General features: G+C 41.0%; 1 pseudogene; it reads left to right on the top strand.

Moving 5' to 3' along the window:
* The first annotated feature begins 3,718 nt into the window (after positions 1-3,718).
* On the top strand, positions 3,719-16,184 carry LOC127680347 (cytochrome P450 4A11-like; annotated as a pseudogene).

Raw genomic sequence — 16,184 nt, forward strand, 5'->3', positions numbered from 1 at the left:
TTAAATAGCCCATATCAAGGCAGAGGATATGCTCATCACAAAAAATGAGGACATATAGAAAAGTCCTATGCTCAATAATAAAATCGTATAACCTATGCAGCATTGGCATGAAACTTTAGCAGAAGAAACTTCATCATATAAAGTGTGGCTATGACCAGAGCATATGCTGCACTGGATTTATGCATCAGGAAGTGAGAATCAAAAGTGCAGTAGATAATGTAGTGACAGTCATAATGTACTTGTGGAAAATAAAAAAATATTAGAATGTGGCTACGTTGAAGCTCTTTTTTGTAACAGGTAACGCTAAATTGGTACTGCCACTTGGAATCCAAGAGAGTAGTTTCTCTAAAATCTATAGTACATTTGGCAGTTAGTTAACTCCCATATAATTACTAAAAAGAACTAAAAACTGGTGCTAAAGACTTGAAAATTAATATTTGTTGCAGCATTATTTGCAATGGACATAAGGTAAAATTTAAAAGAAAATATTTATCAACAGGTAAATTGATGCCAATAATTGGAATATGTAATATATTATAACTTGTATAATATATTATATATTATATTTATTATATATAAAACACAGTGTACAATAATATATACCAATTATATACTATATATACCTATGTATACCAACTATAAATGATGATAATGCCTAGAGAGATATTAGAGAGAGCTAGCTGCTTTACTTGCATAAATTTTAAAACTTTGTAAGAAATCATTTCAGCCTAAGTACTCTTTTACCTTTCTGTTCTTATATGAAAGTAGTTACTAAGGCCTGCTGCATGCTGTAACAGGAAACCATAAGAGTTGTATCCAGCTACCCATGAAGAACAGGCTGTTAACCTACAAAGAAATGTACTTTTGCTTTGTGTTTAGTTTCTGTTTTAAGGAAACAGAGGTTGGAACTAATGATCCAGGATTTGTAGAATTTACATAAATTTTAAAACTTCTAAAAATATTATCAATAATGATAGAATCCCCGACGGTGAACCTTTAGTCAATAAACGACTGGGTTCGGGCTCTCTGGTTGAGAGTGGAGAAGGGAAAAGAATGAGAAGGAAGAAGGAAGGAGAATAAGGAAGCATGATGAGACTCTTCAGGGCATGGAAAGAGTGCCTGAACTGACAGCTTGCATCTACTGCTGACGCCTACTCATTATTGAGTCAGTTCCCATACCTGCCTCCTCCTGATGAGCCTGACCTGGCCACTTGTTCATTCCCCCTCATCCCTGTCATCCTCCCTCTCTTCCCTCACGTTCATTTTCCCATTCCTCCTACCTTCTCCTCACTTGAGCCTTACGGCCCACAGTATTCTCCCTGGTTACTTTTATTTTACTTATGTTTGGTTATCCCTGCTCCCTGAACAAATCCCCCAATTCTCCCTGCCTACTTTCCTGGCTTCCAAAAAATACCCTTCATTAAGCAAGTGAGACCTAAAGAGGTGCTGCTACAATCTACACATGAAAGTCCAGAGACATTTGTTCTTCTGGGCCTTGTTTACTCCTCAGTACAGCTACTTTTAAGTACTAACATTTCTTGCAAATTTCATTTTTCTTCACAACTGAATAAGATTTCATTATGTGTGCATCACATTTTATTACCCATTTGTCAATAGAAAACAACCACAGAGCAGGGGAGAGATTGGAGGTCCAGACTGTAAACAGCTACATATTCTTTCTGTTCTTGGTTTTGTCAGAACTCAGGATTCAGAGAAGAAAGAAAAAGGGGGGTTATATGATGATTAACCTATCACAGCTGCAGTAGACAGTGAAGAAGGAGGATGCTGGAGATAATACTGAGATGTGGGAGACTCAGGTTAGGAGTGGAGGAACTAGCTTCCTTCTGAAGAATTCTTCCTCAAATGTGTTTTATGTCTTCCTGTCTGAAAATTAGAAATTCTCTGGAGGAAAACAGCCTCTCTTTTTGTAAAGTAGAGGTAAGGATCCCAGGGACAAATCCATCCTCACCTCTTATCTTCTTAGGTATGATTCCCATAAACTGCTGGGACCCATCTTAGCACCGGCTGGTTGGTGAACCAGTGACCTTTCAGTAACTTGTTTTTTCTTTACTCATCCTGACTGGACAGTTAATTCTTCCAAGACATCCTTAACAGGCATCATTTTCAAAATGTACCAACTTTGAGCTCAAGAAGTACTTTTGGGATTAATTAATGACTGAGCTCATGATGGACTTTTGGGAAATGTACAGTTAAAGATCTCTCCCAGTTAAAGAAGTCACTGAGGCATAGAGAGGGTAAATTGATAACTAATGTATACTGAGGCTCACCTGGACCTTGAACCTTCTGAGTTGACTCACCTATTCTCCAGAAGCCATGGGTCATGGTAGAAAGTAGTTGGCATCAGACCCAGGGAAAATATTATATACATATACATATACGTATACGTATACGTATACATATACATATACATATACATATACATATACATATACATATATATATATATAACATACATACATACATACATACATACATACATACATACATACATATGAGTCCAATGAAAACTCAGGCTCTCATCTGGACATACCAACTTACTCATTTTCACCCCTGAAGTCATTGCAACAAACAAACGACTACATCTATTAGGCATTAGTAAAATTAGCATATGAATCTTCTGGAGGCTAGGAACATCAGAGAGCTTTGGCTCTTTTTCTTTTATTATCTACTTTTATTATCTGCCTGAGGCTGATTATGTAACAGGAACTGTTGATCTCAGCCTCGTTCCCACACCTCATTGGTTTTTTTTTTTCCATAAATTCTTTTTTAAAAGTTCCCTGAGATTACAGCTTGATGATAACCCTCCTTCTATATGGAAGCTGCTATTTCTCTCTTTGTCTCTCTGTCTCTCCTCTATCTCTGTCTCTCTCCCTTCCTCTCCTTTAAACTCAGTAAAAATGAAAAAAATAATTAAATATCTTACAAAAGCTCTAAAGTTCATCCTCTATGGCCTATACATTTTATTCCTCAAATCTGAGAGACAAGAACCATTGGTTTTGTAGTTAAGAGTCTTACTGCTCTTACAGAGGACTCATAACTCTAGCACCAGAGGATCTGACATTGTTGACCTCCCTGGGTATCAGCACTCACATGAGCATGCCTACTCATACACATACTCATGATTATACATATAACTGATAAATAAATAAGTAAATAAAGAAATAAGCAATAAAGTATGTTGAGAGGAAGAAGAAAAGCAAATCTTGAACTGCGGGGTGGTAAGGAACGAACCTGGTTACTGTGGGACTTAAAAGATACAGAGAGATGTGGACACAGCCACTTTAGAGTATACTGATTGGGCAGCATACGCACCTTAGCAGAAATCCCCACCTTAACTATGAGGACCAAGCTAACATGGTTGAAAAGAGATGTCTCATCACTGGAAGTTGATCATTTCTGAAGCCCAGAAACTCAGAGAGAGAACTCACAGATACACAGATAGGTACTGCAAGGTACCTGCTCATAACCATGACACTGTAGGAAAATATGGTCTGATGAGCCCCGTGATCAAATCTAATGGCTTTGAATTCACTATCTGCCAAAGTAGACCTTTCTGCTTAATCACTCACCTCTGAACCCTGAGGCAAATTCTTCTTCCCCCGCCCCTCCCACAGGGAGGTAAAACAAACTATGTAGTACTTAAATGTGGGTGTTCAAGGAATTCAGCAACAGTCAGTGATCTGCAGGCCATTTTATTATGGGTATCTTTGAGCTCAGCCATAACACAAATGTGTTTGGTATCTCTGGACTCCTCCAAGTGATCTCTTTGCTTGGCCTACTGCTGCTGCTGTTCAAAGCAACCCAATACTACCTGCACAGACAATGGCTCATCAAGTCCCTCCAGCAGTTCCCATACCCACCCTCTCACTGGCTGTTTTGGAACACCCTAAAGGTAAGAAGACACAACCTGTTATATGATGACCATGTGATCTATGAGGACTATACAGCTTACCCCCTCGGAGATTAGTGCACAGTTTCTTGCTGGGGGCTTATCTCTTGCCAATACACAGATCTCAAATATGCTAGGGCATATGGAGGGATGATGTCAGGTACAGGACACAGATGGATATATTTTCTGAAGTCTAAGATGAGCTCTAGAAGTGATGACTTGAAGGGACAGTTCAACATACCAGTGAGAGGGAGGGCCTTCATGGGGGGACCCTATCAACCAGGATCGATTTAATGCTGTGCTTTGTGTATGCCCAGTACCATAAGCTCCTAGCATGTTCCCTTTACTCCAGGGACAGCACAGAGCCTGGCATCTACATATGGAATTATGAAAAACGGTCACAAGGAGCTCCCCAAAGGGTGGGGTTGGGTGTCGCCGTCGCCTTGCCTCTCTAGCTCTGATAGACAATGCTGTTTGCTAAGTGTCTGTATGGAGAGGCACCAGCAAGATTTGTGCACTGACCAGACTTAAGAATAAAAAGAGTATGTGGAGATCTCAGCAAGGGATGAAGCTCTTACTCCAATTATCTCCTCTGAGGAGGAGAGCTCTGTCCAAGGCTATAGCATCAAATGAAGACAATTCCCAGACACAGCAAGGGTCCGGGTGATAAGGCAACTAGGTCATCAAGCTGGCCCAAACCATGTCTTCTTCTGAAAAATTCAAAATTGTCCCTGTGTAGGTCCTCCCTTTCTCCTTCCATACAAAGTAATAGCTGCATGGTTATTTTATTTTTATGTATTTATTTTTTTAATTCCAGTTTATTGTTGGATATTGGTTCACACATACATCAAATAGGCAAAATAAAAACAAACAAACAGCAACTTCATAGACAAAAAAAAGGAAAAAAATTAACTTTGGCCTTTTTAACCAACTACTTATAGTACAGCTAGGTACATACAGGGGAAAAAGTTACTGGAATGCTCAGAATAAGATTGTTTTCTTCTTGTTGTTTTTGTTTTTATTTTTTACAAGTTTTTTTCTCCTTTGAGATTATAATGAACATGGTCACACCACAAGTGAAGTCTGAAGTAGGACAGAAAACGCTCTGAAGGCTGGTGTGGTCACCGGTTATCGTTTAAAATGGCTGACCCCTAACAATATGTACAAAAATATAAAATGTAAATTAAAATACAAACTAATTTTCCTTTTGAAGTATTTTTAAGAAAAAAAACCCAGGGCCTGGGAAGTTCTGGTTCTTTTTCCCTCCCGTGTTGCCAATTCATGTTGTGGTTTTTGTGGGTCGGTGGAGAGTGCACGTCATGTCATCTGTGGGTGACACTGCCCACTGTGGGCGGGTGGGTGGAGCCTGCTTCTCTACTCGAAGAGGACCATGTTTAAATTCTGAGACAGGAAGTAGAGGGTGAAGAGGTCACGGTGGGTAAGGTTAGCTTTTCCTTCTGCTGTCTAGTCATCCTCGTCAGTCTTCTGCTTCTTGGTGTCAACATCATCATCCTTGTCATCCTCAGCTACCCGCGTGCCCGTAGGAGCCTTAGCTTCCTCATCTTCATCTCCAGCCTCTTCCTCACCGTCACATTCTTCCTCCTCCTCCTCTTCCTCCCCACCTTCCTCCTCTTCATCTATATCATTGCCATCTCCTGCTCCCCATTTTCCTCATTTTGAGCGTTCCCATTGGCTGGTGCATCTCTTTCCATTCTCTGCCTCAGGCGAGAAAGCTGCAGTGAATTCTGTGTTGGCGGAGGCGGTGGGCGGCGAAGGTGGCTGCAGTGAGGGCAGAGCACGACCCGGGAACAATGCAAAGATGGCTTTTCGGAGCACCCAGTGGGGCAGCGTGATTATTTTAAACAGTACTTCTCTTTTTGTGTCTGTTCCCAAAGGACCGGGACCTCCAGCAGACACGTTTATGGGTAGAAAAATTCCCAACCTCCTGTGTAAGGTGGCTCTGGGCAAACCATGAACATGTGGTGATCTATGACCCTGACTACATAAAGGTGGCACTGGGGCGATCAGGTAAGAGTTTGACAACATTGTAGTTCAGTACAGAGGTTTCACAACCAGAGTACCTAACCTGGGCCTGTGACATTCTAGAAAGCAATAGCACTTCATCCATCTATTTTTAAGCACTATTACTCATTCTCCTTGGTATAAGACACATGCGCACAATGACTTAGCTGTTAAAGCCACAACTGTTGATTTTCTGGGGTCCTAGAATTATGAAGCCACAACTAACTACAGAAGAACCATAAAGGCTTTCTTACTCTTTGGCTTTGAACACATGACTTGTGTTTCTTCGTGAACATCACAGTGATCAAAACACTCAGCAGCTGGTACAATGGAGCCTGTCTTTTAAGCCCAACTGTGAGAACTGTAATAGAAAAGGAAGAGAGGCAGGGGTATAAAATGGCCACTGAAAGTCATCAAGTGTTTATGACAGGCCACAGTCTGGAAAACAGCTTATTTGGGTTATTTTACTTGATCTCCAGGAAGCTGTTCACACATTTCTTCTTTTACAGTTTTCTTTGCTCTCTGGATTGGTATGTATGCTTAAACTGGGACTAAGAACACTACCCACTTAGCTTTCCCAACTGTTGCCTCTGAATCATAGGGTACCAGGCACTTGTGGCCTGTGCTATGACCTCTCCTTAAATCAGGCCTTATCTCCCTTCTTCCAGGCCGACTCTCTCCTACCCAGTGCTGAGCCTGCCTGAACCTCAGCTGTTGGCATGTATTCCTCTGAACTTCCAAATGGAACTTCTGCTCTTCACGTCTTTTCCTTCAACCCTCATCCCACAGCTGTTGTAACCACAGCAATCATACCAGCCCAGCTGGAAGTTCTCCATTTCTGAGATGCACTGTGTTATTTATGCCATTGTCTAAGAAACTCTGCCTTCCTCAGAGCTGCTTTGCATATTTCATACCATAGTTCCTTCCAAATTGTCCAAAGGGTCTCTGGGTCTCTCTTTCTTCAATAAATATGTATTCATTCAATCTCTGGCCCAGGCTATGGTTTGCTCCTGTTGAATGGGAAAAAGTGGTTCCAGCACCCATGAATGTTAACTCCAGCCTTTTACTATTACATCCTTAAGCCTTATGTGGGAATCATGGTGGATTCTGTCCATGTGATGCTAGTGAGTATCTCTCTATCTGTCGATCCACTTATCACCTATCTGTCTGTCTGTCTGTCTATCTATCCATCCATCCATCCATCCACCCATCTATCATCTAGCTAGATAGCTATCACCTCCTCCATTCCTCACCATTTCATCTTCTATTCATCTCTTCCTCCCTCAAGGTGTGTACGACTCAACACTCATTGTCCCAACCAAACCTATTATGTGCTGTCGCATGGAATAGCACCCATGCAGCTACTGCATTAGTGAGTTTCCCCAAGCTGGATAAACAGACAGACCACCATAAGCAGGATCAAGCCATACTGGACTCATTTTCCAAGGCAGAGAGCACCACAGTTATTATAAGCAAAAGTTTCCATCACAGTGGAGTCCCAGCAGACAGCATGGCTATAAGTTCCATGGTGACCTGAGCAATGTTAGCTTCATTGTAAGAAGGGACATCTAAGGATGCCACAAAATCATGCTTTGTACTGGCTATCGTGAGTGAGTCATGCACCATCCCCCTCCACTGGACTCTGATTTGTGACTTCACAGTGCTCAGTACAGTTTTGACAAGTGAGGAAAAAATTAAAGTCTGTGGTAGTCCTGACAAAGCATGTTCATGGAGGCCAGCAGTCTTCCTTCCATTTTCACATATTTTCATGCGTGTGTTTCTTCTGAGTCTATGAGTCTAGTGGACCTATCAGAAAACTAAGGGGTCACCCAGGTCTTTTTCATCGACCGAAAAGTCATAATTATTTCCAAAAAAAGTGAAAAACATGATCTGACACAATGAAAACACATATTCGATTTTCTTAAATTTTTTGTGATAAACAGATAACAGATTATAAAATTTTGCTTCATGCTCTTTTTTTTTCCTGATCTCCAAGGTAGGAGACTCTGGTCACATCATCAGCAGTGTCAGAGAAAGATCGCACTCTTTACCACAGAAGAAAATCAGGTAATTCTCTGTTCTTACTACAGGACAAATAGGAGCAGCTTGTGGGCCAGGACTGCCCTCTAGAGATCTATCAAGACATCTCCTTGATGACCATGGACACAATCATGAAGTGTGCCTTCAGTTACCAGGGTAGTGTCCAGTTGGAGGAATGAGTAACAATTATTGAGTTGCAGCATTCTTGATGTCACCAATCGTGAACTTACTTGAAGGCAAGGTATGGAGCAGGCCAGATGCTTATAGCCACCAAAAAGCAAGGTTCTGGCCAAGCTCTGACCTTAGTATACTACAAACCAGATGCAGTCCAGACTAAGAACCCATGAGAGCCACAGCAAGTGCAGAAGCCTGGCTGGTCACCCATCTTTAAAAGCTTAAGGATCAAAATTGCTCTAAGACAGAAGTGTGGTGTACCTCAGTTATGTACCTCAGTTGGAACATGAGGGAATATCTACAGATAATTTGCTATGTCTGTATATCATTGTCACCAATATTTTTAGCTGCAGAAATTCCAAATCCTACATCAAGGCTGTTGAAGATCTGACTCGTCTGATCTACTTGAGAGTGAGGAACAGCTTTCAGCAGAATAACGTCATCTACAGTCTGTCCTCCAATGGCTGCTCATTCAGCTGTGCCTGTCAGAGTGCTCATCAACACACAGGGTCTGTCCTGCCACGCCTCTAGTCTCTCTTCCTTTATCGTGCTCATCCCAAATATATGATCATGTCTCTTAGGCTCAGTCCACCAGGCTCCTCTGTAGGACCTGCTACTTTTGTATAATTTAGTGAGCTATTGGATTAGCATGAAGTGCTTTACAGGGATTACCCATGTCATTACACTGGTAATTCTGTGTGAGACCCATGGGACCATGTTAACCGTGCTTTCTGTGGGCTGTGAATCTGCATAGAAACATGGCCTACATAATATGGCATGAGGCTTTTAATCCTGATCCTAATACTCACATGTTTCTGTTGCTCTCAGCCTTACTATATCTCTCTCACTTCTTGGTATGTTGGATCTTTCCTTTGAAGTTAGAATAATGCTATAAACTTCCTGATACTAATAATACTTTTTTTTAGCAATGTTTTGAGAATAAATGCTACCCTCTAGTTAAATCTCATTCTCAGCCCCGAATTTTCCATGACTTAAAAAGTAAAAATAGTGAGTTGAAAAGAACTGAGACTGTACCAATACCATGCAGTTTTTAACACTATTGCTCTATAGTATTGCTTGAGGTCAGGGATACTGATTCCCCCAGAATTTCTTTTGTTGCTGAGAATAGTTTTAGCTATCCTGGGTTTTTTGTTATTCCAGATGAATTTGAGAATTGCTCTTTCTAACTCTATGAAGAACTGAGTTGGGATTTTGATGGGTATTGCGTTGAATCTGCATATTGCTTTTGGCAAAATGGTCATTTTAACTATATTAATCCTGCCAATCTATGAGCATGGGAGATTTTTCCATTTTCTGAGGTCTTCTTCCATTTCTTTCTTCAGAAACTTGAAGTTCTTGTCATACAGATCTTTCACTTGTTTGGTCAGAGTCACACCAAGGAACTTTATATTGTTTGTGGCTATTGTGAAGGGTGTCATTTCCCTAATTTCGTTCTCAGCCTGCTTATCCTTTGAGTATAGGAAGGCTACTGGTTTGCTTGAGTTAATTTTATAACCTGCCACTTTGCTGAAGTTGTTTATCAGCTGTAGGAGTTCTCTGGTGGAGTTTTTTGGGTCACATAGGTAGACTATCATATCATCTGCAAATAGTGATAGTTTGACTTCTTCCTTTCCAATTTGTATCCCTTTGACCTCCTTATGTTGTCTAATTGCCTTAGCTAGTACTTCGAGTACAATATTGAAAAGATAAGGAGAGAGGGGGCAGCCTTGTCTAGTCCCTGATTTTAGTGGGATTGCTTCAAGTTTCTCTCCATTTAGTTTGATGCTGGCAACCGGTTTGCTGTATATTGCTTTTACTATGTTTAGGTATGGGCCTTGAATTCCTGTTCTTGAAGGTCCAGAAATGAACCCACACACCTATGGCCACTTGATCCTCAACAAAGGGGCTGAAAACATCCAGTGAAAAAAAGATAGCCTTTTCAATAAATGGTGCTGGTTCAACTGGAGGTCAGCATGCAGAAGAATTCGAATTGATCCATCCTTATCTCCTTGTACTAAGCTCAACTCCAAATGGATCAAGGACCTCCACATAAAGCCAGACACTCTGAAGCTAATAGAAAAAACTGGGGAAGACCCTTGAGGACATCGGCACAGGGGGAAAGTTCCTGAACAGAACACCAATAGCTTATGCTCTAAGATCAAAAATTGACAAATGGGACCTCATAAAATTACAAAGTTTCTGTAAGGCAAAGGACACCATCAAAAGGACAATCGGCAACCAACAAATTGGGAAAAGATCTTCACCAACCCTACATCTGACAGAGGGCTAATATCCAATATATACAAAAAACTCAAGAAGTTAGACCCCAGAAAACCAAATAACCCTATTAAAAATGGGGAACAGAGCTAAACAAAGAATTTTCACCTGAAGAACTTCGGATGGCTGAGAAGCATCTTTAAAAATGCTCAACATCATTAGCCATTAGGGAAATGCAAATCAAAACAACCCTGAGATTTCACCTTACACCAGTCAGAATGGCTAAGATTAAAAACTATAAAGTATCTTGGGGTGACTCTTACCAAACATGTGAAAGAACTGTATGACAAGAACTTCAAGACTCTGAAGAAGGAAATGGAAGAAGACCTCAAAAAATGGGAAAACTTCCCATGCTCATGGATCGGTAGAATCAATATAGTTAAAATGGCCATTTTGCCAAAAGCAATATACAGATTCAATGCAATACCCATCAAAATCCCAACTCAATTCTTCACAGAGTTAGAAAGAGCAATTATCAAATTCATCTGGAACAACAAAAAACCCAGAATAGCTAAAACTATTCTCAGCAACAAAAGAAAATCTGGGGGAATCAGTATCCCTGACCTCAAGCAATACTACAGAGCAATAGTGTTAAAAACTGCATGGTATTGGTACAGTGACAGGCAGGAGGATCAATGGAACAGGATTGAAGATCCAGAAATGAACCCACACACCTATGGCCACTTGATCCTCGACAAAGAGGCTGAAAACATCCAATGGAAAAAAGATAGCCTTTTCAACAAATGGTGCTGGTTCAACTGGAGGTCAGCATGCAGAAGAATGCGAATTGATCCATCCTTGTCTCCTTGTACTAAGCTCAAATCCAAATGGATCAAGGACCTCCACATAAAGCCAGACACTCTGAAGCTACTAGAAAAGAAACTGGGGAAGACCCTTGAGGACATCGGTACAGGGAGAAAGTTTCTGAACAGAACACCAATAGCGTATGCTCTAAGAGCAAGAATTGATAAATGGGACCTCATAAGGTTACAGAGTTTCTGTAAGGCAAAGGACACCATCAAGAGGACAGATCGGCAACCAACAAATTGGGAAAAGATCTTCACCAATCCTACATCAGATAGAGGGCTAATATCCAATATATATAAAGAACTCAAGAAGTTAGAATCCAGAAAACCAAACAACCCTATTAAAAAATGGGGTACAGAGTTAAACAAAGAATTCTCACCTGAAGAACTTCGGATGGCGGAGAAGTATCTTAAAAAATGCTCAACTTCATTAGTCATTAGGGAAATGCAAATCAAAACAACCCTAAGATTTCATCTTACACCAGTCAGAATGGCTAAGATTAAAAATTCAGGAGACAGCAGGTGTTGGAGAGGGTGTGGAGAAAGAGGAACACTCCTCCACTGCTGGTGGGGTTGCAAATTGGTACAACCACTCTGGAAAGCAGTCTGGCGGTTCCTCCGAAAACTGGGCACCTCACTTCCAGAAGATCCTGCTATACCACTCCTGGGCATATATCCAGAGGATTCCCCACCATGTAATAAGGATACATGCTCTACTATGTTCATAGCAGCCCTATTTATAATTGCCAGATGCTGGAAAGAACCCAGGTATCCCTCAACAGAAGAGTGGATGCAAAAAATGTGGTATATCTACACAATGGAGTACTATTCAGCCATTAGAAACAATGAATTCATGAAATTCTTAGGCAAATGGATGGAGCTAGAGAACATCATACTAAGTGAGGTAACCCAGACTCAAAAGGTGAATCATGGTATGCACTCACTAATAAGTGGTTATTAACCTAGAAAACTGGAATACCCAAAACATAATCCACACATCAAATGAGATACAAGAAGAAAGGAGGAGTGGCCCCTGGTTCTGGAAAGACTCAGTGAAACAGTATTCGGCAAAACCAGAAGGGGAAGTGGGAAGGGGTGGGAGGGAGGACAGGGGAAGAGAAGGGGGCTTACGGGACTTTTGGGGAGTGGGGGGGCTAGAAAAGGGGAAATCATTTGAAATGTAAATAAATTATATCGAATAAAAAAAGTTTAAAAAAAAAACACAGGAGACAGCAGGCGTTGGCGAGGATGTGGAGAAAGAAGAACACTCCTCCACTGCTGGTGGGATTGCAAGATGGTACAACCACTCTGGAAATCAGTCTGGTGGTTCCTCAGAAAACTGGGCACATCACGTCTGGTGGATCTTGCTATACCACTCCTGGGCATATACCCAGAGGATTCCCTGGCATGTAATAAGGATATATGCTCCACTATGTTCATAGCAGCCCTATTTATAATAGCCAGAAGCTGGAAAGAACCCAGGTGTCCCTCAATGGAGGAATGGATACAAAAAAAGTGGTATATATGCACAATGGAGTACTATTCAGCCATTAGAAACAATGAATTCATGAAATTCTTAGACAATTGGATGGAGCTGGAGAATATCATACTAAGTGAGGTAACCCAGTCTCAAAAGATCAATCATGGTATGCACTCACTAATAAGTGGATATTAGCCTGGAAAACTGGAATACTCAAAACATAATCCATACATCAAATAATGTCCAAGAAGAATAGAGGAGTGGCCCCTGGTTATGGAAAGACTCAGTGTAGCAGTATAGGGGGATACCAGAACAGGGAAGTGGGAAGGGGTGGATGAGGGAATAGGGGGAGGGAAGAGGGCTTATGGGACTTTCCAGAAGTCAGAAGCCAGAAAAGGGGAAATCATTTGAAATGTAAATAAAAATATATCAAATAAAAAAAATAAGACAGAAAAAAAAAAGAAAGGACTGAGATAAACCCTCGCGGAGATGAAGTTTCTGTCTGTGAGTGAATGCAAATAAGGGAGGTAAGAGAATGCCATGCTATGTGCTAAGCATATCCCAGTCCCTCCAAAACCTCTAATATGATGGAGGAAGAGAGCTAGGAATGGTAAGATCTGAGTTTCCTGTTATGGAAGTGAAACACAAATTAACTAATTCACTGCTAGGTATGATCTTACCTCTGACATATTCAAGCTGTGTGAACATAAGAAAGATAACTAGCTTCATTGAGACTCTGAAAATGAATATAAAATAGTGTCTTCCTTGTCTGAGTGTTATGTGAGCTAACATATAGTCACAAAAAGTGATGGAAGATTGAAGATGGATTTTCGTTTATAAGCTTATCATAAGCAAGACACTCTCGATTCATAATTGATGTGTCATTGCCATTTCTAATGGATTCTTTACTCAGCTCTCCATCCCCAATGAGATCAATTTGCTCAGTGATGACTCAAGTATGCAAACCATTTGTGTATGTGTCTCCCTCATGTCCCTACATCTTTGACATAATTACCCTCCTATTTATGTCCTTTCTTCCCCCACAGGTTTCTTGGTTACTCTTTCTTTTTATGGCCTTCACCATAACCCAAGAGTGTGGCCAAACCCAGAGGTATGAAAACCTTAAGAAGAGAAAAGATCTCCCACTTTTTTGTTTTTTTATTAGATATTTGCTTTATTTACATTTCAAATGTTATCCCCTTTCCTTATTTCCCCTCCAAAACCCCCCTATCCCATCCTCTCTCCCCCACTCACCAACCCACCCACTCCCACTTTCCTGACCTGGCATTCCCCTACACGGAGGCATCGAGCTTTCACAGGACCAAGGGCCTCTCATTGATGTCTGAAAAGGCCATCCTCTGAAAAGGCCATATGTAGCTGCAGCCATGGGCCCCTCCATTTTTCTCTTTGATTAGTAGTTTAGTCACTGGGAGCTCTGGGGGTATTAGGTGGTTCATATTGTTGTTCCATGGAGGAGCTAGAGAAAGGAACCAGGGAACTGAAGGGGTTTGCAGTCCCATAAGAGGTCTCCCACTTTCTAATCTAGGAATTCTACCCCTTTATGTATTGGAAACAGGTTTGACTCATTCATCCTGGTCCTCCTTCTCCTCTCTCTGCAGGTGTTTGACCCTTCTAGATTTGCACCAGACGCCCCCACTCCCCCGGCATACCCATGCCTTCCTATCCTTCTCAGCAGGAGCAAGGTAAAGAGACTGGGTTAGGGGACATGACTGGCATCTGTCAGTATTTGATATTTCTGATCACTTGGGGCTCTCTGATGCCTATTTACATGACCGTTGACTTTTGTGTTTACATGGAGTATGCCTGTTTGTTCCAGGCATTTTAATACGCAGCTCAGAGATTTTGACCCACTTCTCAGTGGCCACTGAAAAATCTGTGTCAAAAATTAGTATATTTTCTTATTTCCCCAATTATTAAATATTACATTTTCAGAATTTCACATGAATTAACCCTGAAGCATTCTTTTTAATTGTCAGAAATCTTGATTGGAAGCACTCCTTTCCCCAAATTCTCATTATAGCCCACCATATCTTTTCAATTAATTTAACAACTACATACTACAATGAACTTATGAGTGCGTATATATATATATATACATATGTATATATATATATGTATTTAATATTGCAATGTGATATGTTAGGTAATATGCTGTATTTTAATATATTGAAAATCCATATACTTTGCTGGTCCTTCTGCTAAAGTCATATCAGTGAAAGTTCACAGATCATTGTAGGTTGGACAGCAGGGACAATCATCTCTCATATTTGTGACTTTTAGCTTCATCAAAATTTCATTGAGTATGAAAATTTTGGGAATTTGTGTACAATTTTCCTGTTTGAAAAATGATGTATGAGGGAAGAGACTTAGCAAACAACTGCTCCTGAAGAAGTCCCTCTGCATGGAGCAAGCAGGTACAGTGGCAAACTGCTGAGTGACCCAAGGCCTGCTGTGAAAATTCACAGACTATAGGACTCATCCTGGCCAAAACCTCACAATTAATGAGTACAAAGTGTGTTCTTCCAATACAGCAATTCAGAAGCAGAATCAGCTTCCATAGAGTAGGTTGATGCATGGCATTTCACTGGAAGGAGTACTTTTAGGATAACGTTTATCCAGGGCTAAGAATTTCATCTTAACCAGCTTTAAAAAAAAATAAAATTATTACATTAAAAAACATAGGGCAGCAACAGGATGGTGGAAGACTACCTTTCTGGAGTGGTGTTACACGGCTGTAGATGCTGCTAGTTTAAAAGACTGGAGGGAAGTCCTTGCCATTCTCTGAATGAAGAACACCAAGATGATGTTTGTACCTCTTCACTAATATTTAACTTTCATCCTTAAATCATTTGTATTTTTTATAGAGAGAGAATAATTCCCAGGAATGTGACCCACCCCTACTTAAATTGTCTGGAATGGGGGAATCCAGGCTGGAGATCCAGAAATGGTTAGTGGAAGAAATTGGCTAGCCACTAAGTCATTAAAAGATTCCTGTTCTCTATGCCCCACAGTGCTGACACTATGCAAATGACATCCCATGTGTCTGAGAGCAGAGCTAGGGTCAGAGCTAGTCCTGGAAGAGTGAATAGCTTTGTCAAAAATCAGGAATTCATGAACCAAGACAAAGGATCAGTGTGAGCATGAGACCTATTAGGAAAATGATTAGGCTGGGACCATGAAGCAAGACCCTCTGCCCCACTCTGGATGGGGCTTGTTGGCCAATGCCTGATGAACTAAGAGTGGGTCTGAGGCCAAACCTCACTTTGCTGTGTCTGCCTGTCCTAGAAACTGTATCAGGAAACAGTTCGCCATGAATGAGCTGAAGGTGGCCATGGCCCTGACCCTACTCCGATTTGAGCTGCTGCCACATCCCACCAGGGTCCCAGTCCTTGTGTCAAGAACTGTGCTAAAGTCTAAGAACGGGATCTACCTGCACCTCAAGAAGCTAAACTAA

Source organism: Apodemus sylvaticus, chromosome 3, assembly GCF_947179515.1.
Source record: "Apodemus sylvaticus chromosome 3, mApoSyl1.1, whole genome shotgun sequence".
Taxonomy (NCBI): domain Eukaryota; kingdom Metazoa; phylum Chordata; class Mammalia; order Rodentia; family Muridae; genus Apodemus; species Apodemus sylvaticus.